The 13,714-nt window shown below is 36.7% G+C and overlaps 1 long non-coding RNA gene across 1 annotated transcript; it reads left to right on the top strand.

Annotated features, from left to right (window-relative positions):
• Positions 1-6,053: 6,053 nt before the first annotated feature.
• On the top strand, positions 6,054-10,456 carry LOC306909493. Its single transcript, XR_013788083.1, has 3 exons — positions 6,054-6,252; positions 7,067-7,157; positions 7,568-10,456. It is a non-coding gene; the product is annotated as an uncharacterized lncRNA (long non-coding RNA).
• The last annotated feature ends 3,258 nt before the right edge of the window (positions 10,457-13,714 follow it).

Genomic DNA, 13,714 nt, shown 5'->3' with positions numbered 1-13,714 from the left:
ATCTGGAATCTCCTGGTCAGGCCTGATTTCCCTCTGAGGTTTTTTTCTCCTCCAATGGAGTTTTGGGTTCCTCGCCACCGTTTACATACTGTTCTGCACTGTTTGCCTGGCCGGAGGGGCCGCTAGAATTTAATAGTTTAATTTAATGAACACTGCGCATAGGAATTAAAAGTCTGTCTGATATTTGCCCTGTGTTTTGACTTCCATAACCTTCTATGTTTTGCTTATAGTCAATATGTTTTCTCGTACAGCTGCTTTGTAACAATGAAAATTGTCAAAAGCACTATATAAATAAAGCTGACTTGACTTGACTTAAATTAAGACAAAAACAGCAGCACTAGAGGGGTATTTTTAAATGAAGATCTTAACTATAAACAGGTGGTAATAAGGTATTCAACTCGCTTACATCATTTTTTCAAAGCCATTTAATCCATTCACTCTTGTTAGACTTCTGTAAAGGGAAAAGATTGTTTACCCTGCGTTGAACGATGCAGAAGTCAAAACCTAGGAAATGTGAAAAAGTCCTTTTCAAATGTTTCTGAGAGAAAGAACTAATGAAAAGAGCCTCTGCAAATGACCTCAGACTGTGTGTCCATCTCTCTGATATATCAAGATCTTTGATAGTTACAGTCACCGGCACAACACATCAGAACTCATCTGATAGCCGCCAATGAGACATTCAGTTACGTCATCACAAAGCTGTTAAAGTCCAAACACTGACAAAGTCCTGGAGCTCCTGACAGGATCACATCAGTGGCTAACAACACATACACGACATGACATGAAGACTATTGTGTTTTATTGTACATGTGTTTAGATTAAAGACAGTCATGTAGAAATCCTTCAGTGTATCTGTGTTAAATAACTGTGTGTTCACAGTTGAACCCATCAAACTACTAATCTCATGATGTGTTCTTATAGAGATGCTGAATACAGCATTTTAATCATGCATCTACACTTACTACTACAGATAAATACACAAAAGTCAGTCAAGCATACACAAATAGACATGAAGATACACACAAGTGTATGAGAGTCACACAGCTGTGAGTCTACTGTACATTATGATGACGGTTGTGTTGTTCTGGTTGTGTAATGTACTGCGATCTGATGTGTGTCTGATCTACGACAGCAGTGAAGAGACGACAATAAATCAGCAGCATCAGTCCTCATGAACAAATACAATAAACAGTCAGCAAGAGGATTCAGATACATCAGACATTCAAAAAATCTTGAGAATTTTACAAATGAAAAAGACCAACGATCAGTGAAATGATAATAAAGATTAAACACTGGGTACGGGAGGATGATAAACGTGTAACTCAACAGCACGAGGAACAAAGTGCCTAAAATCATTCTGCGTTTCTGAGACGTCAGTGATATTGAGTGAGAAAGACCCCTCCATGTACCAACAAAACACAGAATGATCACTGGATAGGGGAGAAAATAAGCTATAGATACTTTCAAAAGAGGAAAATACAGACGAGGTGGGTATATTTTTGAAAAGATCAGAGGCACAAACCAGATGATGAGAGAAATCAAACAGGAGGATTTCAGTGTCTGGTGAGTTTTGTGCCAGATAGGATGAGCAACCAAAAGATATCTTTCAACCGCGATACATGTCATAAAATACACACCCACAATCAGAGAATATTTATGTGCAGCCCACAACATATACGCTGGTTTCCATGTCATTAATATGAGACAAATCAACTGTATGAGATCTGAAAGAATCAAATGAATCACAAAAACTGAAGCAGCTCGATGAGACTTGATGAGAAAACACAACGCACACAGAGTTAAGAGCATGATCGGAATCTCAACCACTGAAAGAATCCCGATAAACACTGAATGAGCGAATGGCTGTTTTTCCAGAAAACGATAATGTAATTTTAACTCTTTATCTCTATTTAACCAATATGGTTTCTTTGACAAAGGTGAACCATATGACCGTTCTGATTGGTTGTTGGTGATGTTGTAGTCTGTCATGCTGTAAAACTGTTGGGAGTCGACACTGAAATAATAACAAACCTGTTGTGAGTTTGACTCTGTGAAGAAACATCAGTTGCACATGAATCAATGGACCTTATTCATGAAACAGGATTTTTTGTTTAAATCGCTTGTAAAGTCGTTTTGACGTAAATTTTCGTATTCATGAAAAAAAATGATAGAACACATACATCTGGCTTATGTCGATTTGACGTCTACATTTACATCTGCAAGACATCTACAGTACATAGTTTGCTCGTCTGCAAAGCTTCTTGGAGATGCTGTCTGCCGTCATATAGACCTCCAGAAGATGTCTGTAAGATGTTTATGATGTAGAATGGTTGAACAAGAGCTCTTTCTAACATGTTTAGCAGAAGTTTTCATGCAGCAGATGTTTCCAGATCTCCAGAACTTTAGCAGACGTATTGCAGACGAGCAAACTATGTATTGCAGATGTCTTGCAGATGTAAATGCAGACGTCAAATAGACATAAGCCAGATGGATTGTGCTATCCGGGATATCACGTGTAAATTGTGTGTAAAACCACATGTAACGTTCTGTCTTTTAGACAAACTGATGACACTGAATTCTGATGCACTATGTATCATAATAATATTTCACCCGTTCTTTTGCCCTGTTCTTTATCATTGTTTACTTTTTAACTTTGGGTAAAACACAGAGCTACTCTTCACTGTCCTTTTTTACAAAAGCGTCCAATCACAGTGGAGAAGAGTAGTGGACAAACACTACATTGACCACCATCATACACAACAGTCGAGTGATTTTACGAATGTTTACGAATGATTGGAATTCATTAACATACACACATTTTACTACGACATCTGACGTTTACGAAGTATTTGTGAATCTGGGGTCAAGTGTTCAGGAAGGTCTGTTTTACTCGCAAATTACTCAGAGTTTACTCTTATATTTACGAATGCTTCATGAATGAGGCCCAATATCATGTAGTTGATTACAGATTTGGGATGAGGTTCAACAACACAACAATATAATATACAAAAACTGTAAAAAAGATTCCCCATTAAATCTTTGTAAGATAGTAACTGCAGTTGGGATAAAAGTCTTTTTTCTGTATGGTGTTTTTCATCAAAGCTTCTTTCTTTGCGTAAACATCAGACCTCCTCAATTTCAGCAATTAAACAAAAGCGTTGATGAGTCCCATCTGAATATTTATCAAAGATGAATTGAGAATGAACGCAAAATATTGAAAAGATCTCACCTGCTCTGTCTCCTGTTTTGATCAAATGTTCAAGTTTTCAGGGAGTTTTCCTTTGTCCAAACAATAAAAAAGAGAAAATTAAAATAATTTCTAGTCATTGAACATTCTTCACACATCCCACCAATATCATATCATCTGCACATTTCATCAGATTACTATTATCACCAGTCATGTCATTTATAAACACTTATAATCACGTGTTTCACATGCATTTCATTCACAAACTATCAGAGACAAACACTAGAGATTAAAACACAGACAGACAGATGTGATGATGATGATGTTACCTGGAGTCAGATTGTGATGCAGATGTTGTTCAGATGTGATGATGTTACCTGGAGTCAGATTGTTGCTCAGATGTTGTTCAGATGTGATGATGTTACCTGGAGTCAGATTGTGATGCAGATGTTGTTCAGATGTGATGATGTTACCTGGAGTCAGATTGTTGCTCAGATGTTGTTCAGATGTGATGATGTTACCCGGAGTCAGATTGTGATGCAGATGTTGTTCAGATGTGATGATGATGATGATGTTACCTGGAGTCAGATTGTGATGCAGATGTTGTTCAGATGTGATGATGATGATGATGTTACCTGGAGTCAGATTGTGATGCAGATGTTGTTCAGATGTGATGATGTTACCTGGAGTCAGATTGTGATGCAGATGTTGTTCAGATGTGATGATGTTACCCGGAGTCAGATTGTGATGCAGATGTTGTTTAGATGTGATGATGATGATGATGTTACCTGGAGTCAGATTGTGATGCAGATGTTGTTCAGATGTGATGATGATGATGATGTTACCCGGAGTCAGATTGTGATGCAGATGTTGTTCAGATGTGATGATGATGATGATGTTACCTGGAGTCAGATTGTGATGCAGATGTTGTTCAGATGTGATGATGATGATGATGTTACCCGGAGTCAGATTGTGATGCAGATGTTGTTCAGATGTGATGATGATGATGATGTTACCTGGAGTCAGATTGTGATCTAGATGTTGTTGATGATGATGATGATGATGATGATGATGATGTTACCTGGAGTCAGATTGTGATGCAGATGTTGTTCAGATGTGATGATGATGTTACCCGGAGTCAGATTGTGATGCAGATGTTGTTTATGGGCTGTTGGTGGGTCTTTTATAGTCTGAATGAACTCAAACGTCACATCAGATGGAGAGCGATTGAGTCACTTAATGACACGAAACCTCAAATCTGCATTAAACATCATCATCTGTGTAGTGCAGATGAAACCGCACGTGTAACAGCAATTATCAAACAAAACGCATCAAGACATCAACAAAGATGTTTGATGAATCTGAAAAATCTATCACAACATGTTTCACAAACAACTAACAACATGTGCAGAACAAAACTGTTTCTTCTACTTTAGGCTTTAAGAAATATTGTGCGGTGATCAGATTCATGTCATTGTACACTATTGTGTGTTTAATAAAATCATATCATCTGTATTTCGACTTTCACACGATCTCTTCTCTACATTTCTACTTCACTAGACGTTTATTTCTATAGTCTTTCTGTTTCGTTGCTCTTAAAGAATGATGTTGAATCATATACTGTAGAATATCATAGACTGATCCTGAACTGATGTCGACTCGTCTCAAGGAATTGGACGTGTTTTATTATGAAGCACTTTGATAACGACACTTTTATAAGTCACAAACATTCTACAGAAAAAAAGTTTCAATATTACTTTCAATATGTAAATGTAATGAATGTAACACTGATAAATGAGTAACTGTGTTCTCTCATCACCGTCTAAACTCACAGCATTTCCAAGCCGTCTGACCTAAGAACATATCAAATCTGATAAAAAACAATCAACTGAAGATGAAGAATCATAAAGCAGATACTGGAACTATAAACCGTCTCCTCTATTAGTGTTGTGAAAACTACTCGTATGGTTTGTGTGTTTGTACATTTCCGTGCATCATCATCTTGTTATTAGTTTCATCCATTAGTGTTTAACCTCAGGATCTGTGGCTCATCTCTGTCTCCAGAGCTTTCAGAGAGACACAACAGCAATGAGCATCTTTAGCTGAAGGCGTTTTCTGATCAGATGCCCGTGTAGTGTCACGTTGAGAGAAGCGTCTGAAGATATACTGAGGTCTTTAAAACACATGACGTTATAATCATTTAAAGTAAAAAAGCTACTGTATAAACACAACACGATTTCATAACCACTGTGAAACTGAACAAGGTGAATCAAGTTTTATTTATGCACGCTCTTCTGTATTCTGATCACAGAGAAACACTGAGAAACACATCTCCATATAGATTTGAGCATTTATTTCATCATCATCATCAATTTAAAAATAACTGACATGTGACATGTGAAGACGTCAGAGTTGTACAGAATTGAATTGAGAATGACCGATAAATTACAATTCAGTTCTTGAATTTGAATTGAGATTACCAACAGGAAGTTGCAGGAAGTAAAATTCAAATAAATTCATGATATATAATTAAGATGTATTTAACAATGAAGCTTTATATGACATATTACAAGCAGTAGAACAGATCATAACATAGATTTGAGGCTTTAAAGATATTCTGCTCACTGTTGAGAGTGTCTTCATGTAAATGCCCATTTGTGGCCGTGGCACAATGTTAAATTTGTGTGGATTAAGGGTATTTTGGTCTGTGTTTTGAAGGAAAGCTGGCAAATGTTCAGGGGAATTCTTACTAAGATGACACCCACGTGCTGTGTGTCCTTATAGACCATTATGGTTCATTGTGTATTATGTAGAAGAATTAATTTGGCAAAAACTCGCTAGAAAGAAGTGAATTGTGATTTACGTCAGACCGATGACGTGTCAGAAGTTTGCGCGTCACGTCATCGGTCTTTGTGTCAGCGGTAGCAGAAGCGGTATCGGCTAACCGTGCGGGAATAAAGCGTGAACGATACACGATGCGATATCTGACACGGTGATTTATATGATCCTCCATCAGTACACGTGAAGATGTGCGACCTGCGCTCAGCGCTCGTTCATGAGGGCTGGTGAGTCATTCACGCGCACTGTCTGCAGTTAGCATGCTAGTCATGCTAGCTAATGTTTACATCAGTTTACTTCATCACGTAATCAAATGTGGAGTTTTGTTAAATTAATTCCCCCAGTTTAAGCAACCGCGCACATTTTGTGTCATTTTAAAAGTTTGTGCTTGTTGTGGATTTTAACGTGTTGGTTGCTGTTAGCGGCTAAATGAAACGCACACACTTTAATAATAATAATAATAATAATAATAAAGTTTATTGTAGTGTTGTTGTTTGTGTTATAATTCCTTTTTTCTACATCAGCTGTTCAAGACCGGTCCATGTTTACAAAAGCACATGCTGAATTCAACTGAAATGAGTTTGTGATGAAGTGTTGTTTAGAGTTATAAAGTTAGTAATGTCATGTGTTTTGATGAAGTATTTTAGCTTGGAAAGCTGATCTCTTCCTTTAAACTTTTATACATCATTTGTTCTATTATTTCTATTATTGTGGGTTATTTGATGTCAGATAAATAGCATGAAAAACGATGAATGACATTTGTCAAACGTACAATGTGTGCTGAAATATTTACAGTACAATAACCCCTGGCTCAAATATACACTTTTCTTCATAAGCCTTAAACCCAAAAGGCTTAATGCTGATAAAAAGTGTTTGGTTGCATTAAATAGCAATGTACAATGAATGGAACCTGTATGATATTTTGCCATGTGGACAAACTCTGGTCTGGCAGTGGCACGTGACTCAGAAATGATGGGATTAAATATGACGATTTGTTTGTAAATCACTTTGCATTAAAGCGCCGGTCAAATGTTTTCTCAGGTACCTGACAGATGAAGGAATCGAGGAGTGTAAAAGTTCTTCAGACAGTGAGAAAGCATCACCCGCTCGTATCATTCAAGTAGCACTTAATGTAAGTTTGTCTTTGAATGTTCAGGGGTCTGTCGTACGACATTTGCATTTTACAATAAAAGTCTGTATGGAAACAACATTCTGGAACATTCTAATGAAAACTAAAATAACTAAAATAATTAGTTTACTATTATTATTATAACGCTTTAAACTTATTTCAGTTTATTTCTGAGGCAACATCTACATGTTTAGTTTAGTTTACTTCCCCCCCAAAATAGGGCCAATTTTCGATTTGATTTTAATAAATAGAAACGCTTTCAAAGTTTTAATTTGAGTAAAACTAAAATAACCTTGTCCTGTCCTGTAAGTGTATTTGAAATATTTCTTTTACATTTTTTACTGAATTTTCTGATAAATAATGAATAAGTGCAGGATGAAAGCATTTGAGATGTTTTGTGTTTTGTTTTTCAGACCATGATCTGCTCCTTTATTGTTTTTGCTGTGCCAGGAAACAACACGATCCCTAAACGCCTGCTGTCAGATCAGTGTGTGTCTGATGGCAGAGGGATATTTTCAGAGCCTGCTTAATACTGTTATATTAAGGATGTTGACATATATCACTATTCATATATTGTGGTAGAATAAGGTTATTTTTACACTAAAATGATCTTTAGATTATAACTGTTGTGTGATGTTGAAGTGCACAGTGGTTTCATGGAAAAGTTAAATGAAAAAGTGAAAGATAGTATTCATTTATTCAATTATAAAACTCTCGAATCAACACATTTTGATGTATTTTTCATAATAAAACCACTGTCCCATAAGGTTGTTTAAATATCTATGTTTGTGAAGCTGGGACATTCCTCCTCACTGTGTCACACCACTGAACCAGCTATGACACCATCTGTCAATCATGTAGGTGTGTTCATAATCCTTTATATGACTGACTTATCGGTATCTGTTGGGTTAGGCTCCATAGCTCAGTGGTTAGAGCACTGGTCTTGTAAACCAGGGGTCGCGAGTTCAATTCTCGCTGGGGCCTAAACATGAACTTTTTTAGAAAGCAGGGTCAAATCAAGAAAACAGACATTTATATCAAATCAATTAAGATTGTTAATTACAAAAAAAGCTGTCATTGAATACATTTGGGCTATTGGAGTTTTGCTTAAGGTGGCCAAATATCAGAAAGCACACTATGAATTGAGTCATTTAGACACTTTAAAGATGAGGAAACACAATCTCTATTAATCTTGAGTACCTATACAGAAACTTATGGCCACATTTTTCAGTGCATCAATAGGCCTTTTTCACAGATTTCTGAAACTACGTCACGGCAGGGTAAAGCAACTTCCCATACAGTTATTGTAATAGAATGTGTTCGAGTAATTTAAAGCTACTTTCGTTTTTCTGTATTATCTTTTTTTTGCGAGTTTAATATATATTAAATATAAAAATGTATATCTGTGCATTTATCTGTTTTATGCACTCAGGCCGCTAATATAAAGTGTTTTGAGTTTATACGCTCTAGCTTGCGTGTTATTCAGACGTTGTCGCGTCACAAATGTCTTTAAAATATTGGTACACTGTTAACATAGAGTGTAACTTATTAAAATGTGTTAGTAAATAAGATGACCTGTTAAGGTAAGGTTCGTTTTTATTGTTAATAAAATAAGATTCTTTGTTCATTAATACTAAATATAAAATGTTAAAACTTAAATTTGGGAAAATGTAATAAATGTAGAACTTTCAAATCAACCACGGATAAGAATACACATTATATTGCGCTCTAACTAATGTCAATAAATGAGAGCTTATTCTGAAATGCTTACCATTAACAGCTGTGTTGTCCTTCTCCAATCTTTTAATGGGTCACTTTCAATAAGATGCTAATGTTCCTGAATAATCATAATCTTCGGTTTATTTTAATATACTGTAAACTTAAACAATTATTCACTTCCCTATCACAGTAACACAGAGTCGACCTAATAAAACACGCATACATAGGCTAATGCATGGCAGTGAACCAATGCACCTGCGAGGAAAACGTCTGATATAATATATTTTACATTATTAAACATTTTTGATAATATCAGGAGCACTAGCGAGAACAGACAACAGAAGAACGGGAAGGTTTGGGTGATGTTGTTCCAGCACAACGCGCTGCCTTTACATTTAAATCATGATGATGGTTGTGTTGTTCTGTTTGTGTATTGTACAGAAGTCATAAACTGCTTGGACTAGTCTTAGAAGTTAATCATCTGTTTGTTTCTTTAAGACTGGTAACTTTTTTACTGTAACTTATTTTTTCAATATAATGCAGGACACAACCAGAGAGACATAAAGAATAAAATTAGACAGAGAACATCCAAACCAATCACTGGATTTATTATATGTAGTTCAATAGTTCAAATCAGCAAGTACCTGCCTCAGGTTGCTGTCCCGTAAACAGTATAAACCTTAAATTAGGTTTAAGGCTTTCTTTATTTTGTCTTGTTGTGTAAGCACTGTCGAGCTTGTGCAGAGGCTGCAGCTTTTGTTAGAGAGGATCTGGAATCCCCTGGTCAGGCCTGGTTTCCCTCTGAGGTTTTTTTCTCCTCCAATGGAGTTTTGGGTTCCTCGCCACCGTTTACATACTGTTCTGCACTGTTTGCCTGGCCGGAGGGGCTGCTAGAATTTAATAGTTTAATTTAATGAACACTGCATATAGGAATTAATAGTCTGTCTGATATTTGACCTGTGTTTTGACTTCCATAACCTTCTATGTTTTGCTTATAGTCAATGTTTACTTGTACAGCTGCTTTGTAACAATGAAAATTGTAAAAAGCGCTATAGAAATAAAGCTTGACTTGACTTGACAAAAACAGCAGCACTAGAGGGGTGTTTTTAAATGAAGGGTGGTAATAAGGTATTCAAGCTGCTTACATCATTTTTTCAAAGCCATTTAATCCATTCACTCTTGTTAGACTTCAGTAAAGGGAAGATTGTTTAGCCTGCGTTGAACGATGCAGAAGTCAAAACCCAGGAAATGTGAAAAAGTCCTATTCAAATGTTTCTGAGAGAAAGAACTAATGAAAAGAGCCTCTGCAAATGCCCTCAGACTGTGTGTCCATCTCTCTGATATATCAAGATCTTTGATAGTTACAGTCATCACAATTCACCGGCACAACACATCAGAACTCATCTGGTAGCCGCCAATGAGACATTCAGTTACGTCATCACAAAGCTGTTAAAGTCCAAACATTGACAAAGTCCTGGAGCTCCTGACAGGGTCACATCAGTGGTTAACAACACATACACGACATGACATGAAGACTATTGTGTTTTATTGTACATGTGTTTAGATTAAAGACAGTCATGTAGAAATCCTTCAGTGTATCTGTGTTAAATAACTGTGTGTTCACAGTTGAACCCATCAAACTACTAATCTCATGATGTGTTCTTATAGAGATGCTGAATACAGTATTTTAATCATGCATCTACACTTACTACTACAGATAAATACACAAAAGTCAGTCAAGTATACACAAATAGACATGAAGATACACACAAGTGTCTGAGAGTCACACAGCTGTGAGTCTACTGTACATTATGATGACGGTTGTGTTGTTCTGGTTGTGTAATGTACTGCGATCTGAGGTGTGTCTGATCTACGACAGCAGTGAAGAGACGACAATAAATCAGCAGCATCAGTCCTCATGAACAAATACAGTAAACAGTCAGCGAGAGGATTCAGAAACAGCAGACATTCAAAAAATCTTGAGAATTTGTCATATGACAAATTCTCCCAAAACACATGTTTAGTGAATAAATGATAAAAACGCATAATTGAGTGCGGGAGGATGATAAACGTGTAACTCAACAGCACGAGGAACAAAGTGCCTAAAATCATTCTGCGTTTCTGAGACGTCAGTGATATTGAGTGAGAAAGACCCCTCCATGTACCAACAAAACACAGAATGATCACTGGATAGGGGAGAAAATAAGCTATAGATTCTTTCAAAGGAGGAATATACAGACGATGTGGGATTATTTCTGTAAAGATCAGAGGCACAAACCAGATGATGAGAGAAATCAAACAGGAGGATTTCAGTGTCTGGTGAGTTTTGTGCCAGATAGGATGAGCAACCAAAAGATATCTGTCAACCGCGATACATGTCATAAAATACACACCCACAATCAGAGAATATTTATGTGCATCCCACAACATAAAGTTATGTTTCCATGTAAATAATATGAGACAAATCAACTGTATGAGATCTGAAAGAATCAAATGAATCACAAAAACTGAAGCAGCTCGACGAGACTTGATGAGAAAACACAACGCACACAGAGTTAAGAGCATGATCGGAATCTCAACCACTGAAAGAGTCCAGATAAACACTGAACGAGCGGATGGCTGTTTTTCCAGAAAATCCATATATAATTCAAAATCTCTAACATACTTTGACAAAGGTGAAACATATGACCGTTCTGATTGGTTGTTGGTGATGTTGTAGTCTGTCATGCTGTAAACTGTTGGGAGTCGACACTGAAATAATAACAAACCTGTTGTGAGTTTGACTCTGAGAAGAAACATCAGTTGCACATGAATCAATGGACCTTATTCATGAAACAGGATTTTTTGTTTAAATCGCTTGTAAAGTCGTTTTGACGTAAATTTTCGTATTCATGAAAAAAAATGATAGAACACATACATCTGGCTTATGTCGATTTGACGTCTACATTTACATCTGCAAGACATCTACAGTACATAGTTTGCTCGTCTGCAAAGCTTCTTGGAGATGCTGTCTGCCGTCATATAGACCTCCAGAAGATGTCTGTAAGATGTTTATGATGTAGAATGGTTGAACAAGAGCTCTTTCTAACATGTTTAGCAGAAGTTTTTATGCAGCAGATGTTTCCAGATCTCCAGATCTTTAGCAGACGTATTGCAGACGAGCAAACTATGTATTGCAGATGTCTTCCAGATGTAAATGCAGACGTCAAATAGACATAAGATAGATGGATTGTGCTATCTGGGATGCCACGTGTAAACTGTGTGTAAAACCACACGTAACGTTCTGTCTTTTAGACAAACTGATGACACTGAATTCTGATGCACTATGTATCATAATAATATTTCACCCGTTCTTTTGCCCTGTTCTTTATCATTGTTTACTTTTTAACTTTGGGTAAAACACAGAGCTACTCGTCACTGTCCTTTTTTACAAAACCGTCCAATCACAGTGGAGAAGAGTAGTGGACAAACACTACATTGACCACCATCATACACAACAGTCGAGTGATTTTACGAATGTTTACGAATGATTGGAATTCATTAACATACACACATTTTACTACGACATCTGACGTTTACGAAGTATTTGTGAATCTGGGGTCAAGTGTTCAGGAAGGTCTGTTTTACTCGCAAATTACTCAGAGTTTACTCTTATATTTACGAATGCTTCATGAATGAGGCCCAATATCATGTAGTTGATTACAGATTTGGGATGAGGTTCAACAACACAACAATATAATATACAAAAACTGTAAAAAAGATTCCCCATTAAATCTTTGTAAGATGGTAACTGCAGTTGGGATAAAAGTCTTTTTTCTGTATGGTGTTTTTCATCAAAGCTTCTTTCTTTGCGTAAACATCAGACCTCCTCAATTTCAGCAATTAAACAAAAGCGTTGATGAGTCCCATCTGAATATTTATCAAAGATGAATTGAGAATGAACGCAAAATATTGAAAAGATCTCACCTGCTCTGTTTCCTGTTTTGATCAAATGTTCAAGTTTTCAGGGAGTTGTCCTTTGTCCAAACAATAAAAAAGAGAAAATTAAAACTAATTTCTAGTCATTGAACATTCTTCACACATCCCACCAATATCATATCATCTGCACATTTCATCAGATTACTATTATCACCAGTCATGTCATTTATAAACACTTATAATCACGTGTTTCACATGCATTTCATTCACAAACTATCAGAGACAAACACTAGAGATTAAAACACAGACAGACAGATGTGATGATGATGATGATGTTACCTGGAGTCAGATTGTGATGCAGATGTTGTTCAGATGATGATGTTACCTGGAGTCAGATTGTGATGCAGATGTTGTTCAGATGATGATGTTACCTGGAGTCAGATTGTGATGCAGATGTTGTTCAGATGATGATGTTACCTGGAGTCAGATTGTGATGCAGATGTTGTTCAGATGATGATGTTACCTGGAGTCAGATTGTGATGCAGATGTTGTTCAGATGATGATGTTACCTGGAGTCAGATTGTGATGCAGATGTTGTTCATATGTGATGATGTTACCCGGAGTCAGATTGTGATGCAGATGTTGTTCAGATGATGATGTTACCTGGAGTCAGATTGTGATACAGATGTTGTTCATATGTGATGATGTTACCTGGAGTCAGATTGTGATACAGATGTTGTTCATATGTGATGATGTTACCTGGAGTCAGATTGTGATGCAGATGTTGTTCAGATGTGATGATGTTACCTGGAGTCAGATTGTGATGCAGATGTTGTTCAGATGATGATGTTACCTGGAGTCAGATTGTGATGCAGATGTTGTTCAGATGTGATGATGTTACCCGGAGTCAGATTGTGATGCAG

The sequence above is a fragment of the Barbatula barbatula genome (genome assembly GCF_947034865.1).
Source record: "Barbatula barbatula genome assembly, chromosome: 20".
Taxonomy (NCBI): Eukaryota; Metazoa; Chordata; class Actinopteri; order Cypriniformes; family Nemacheilidae; genus Barbatula; species Barbatula barbatula.
This window is presented reverse-complemented; position numbering and strand designations above follow the sequence as displayed.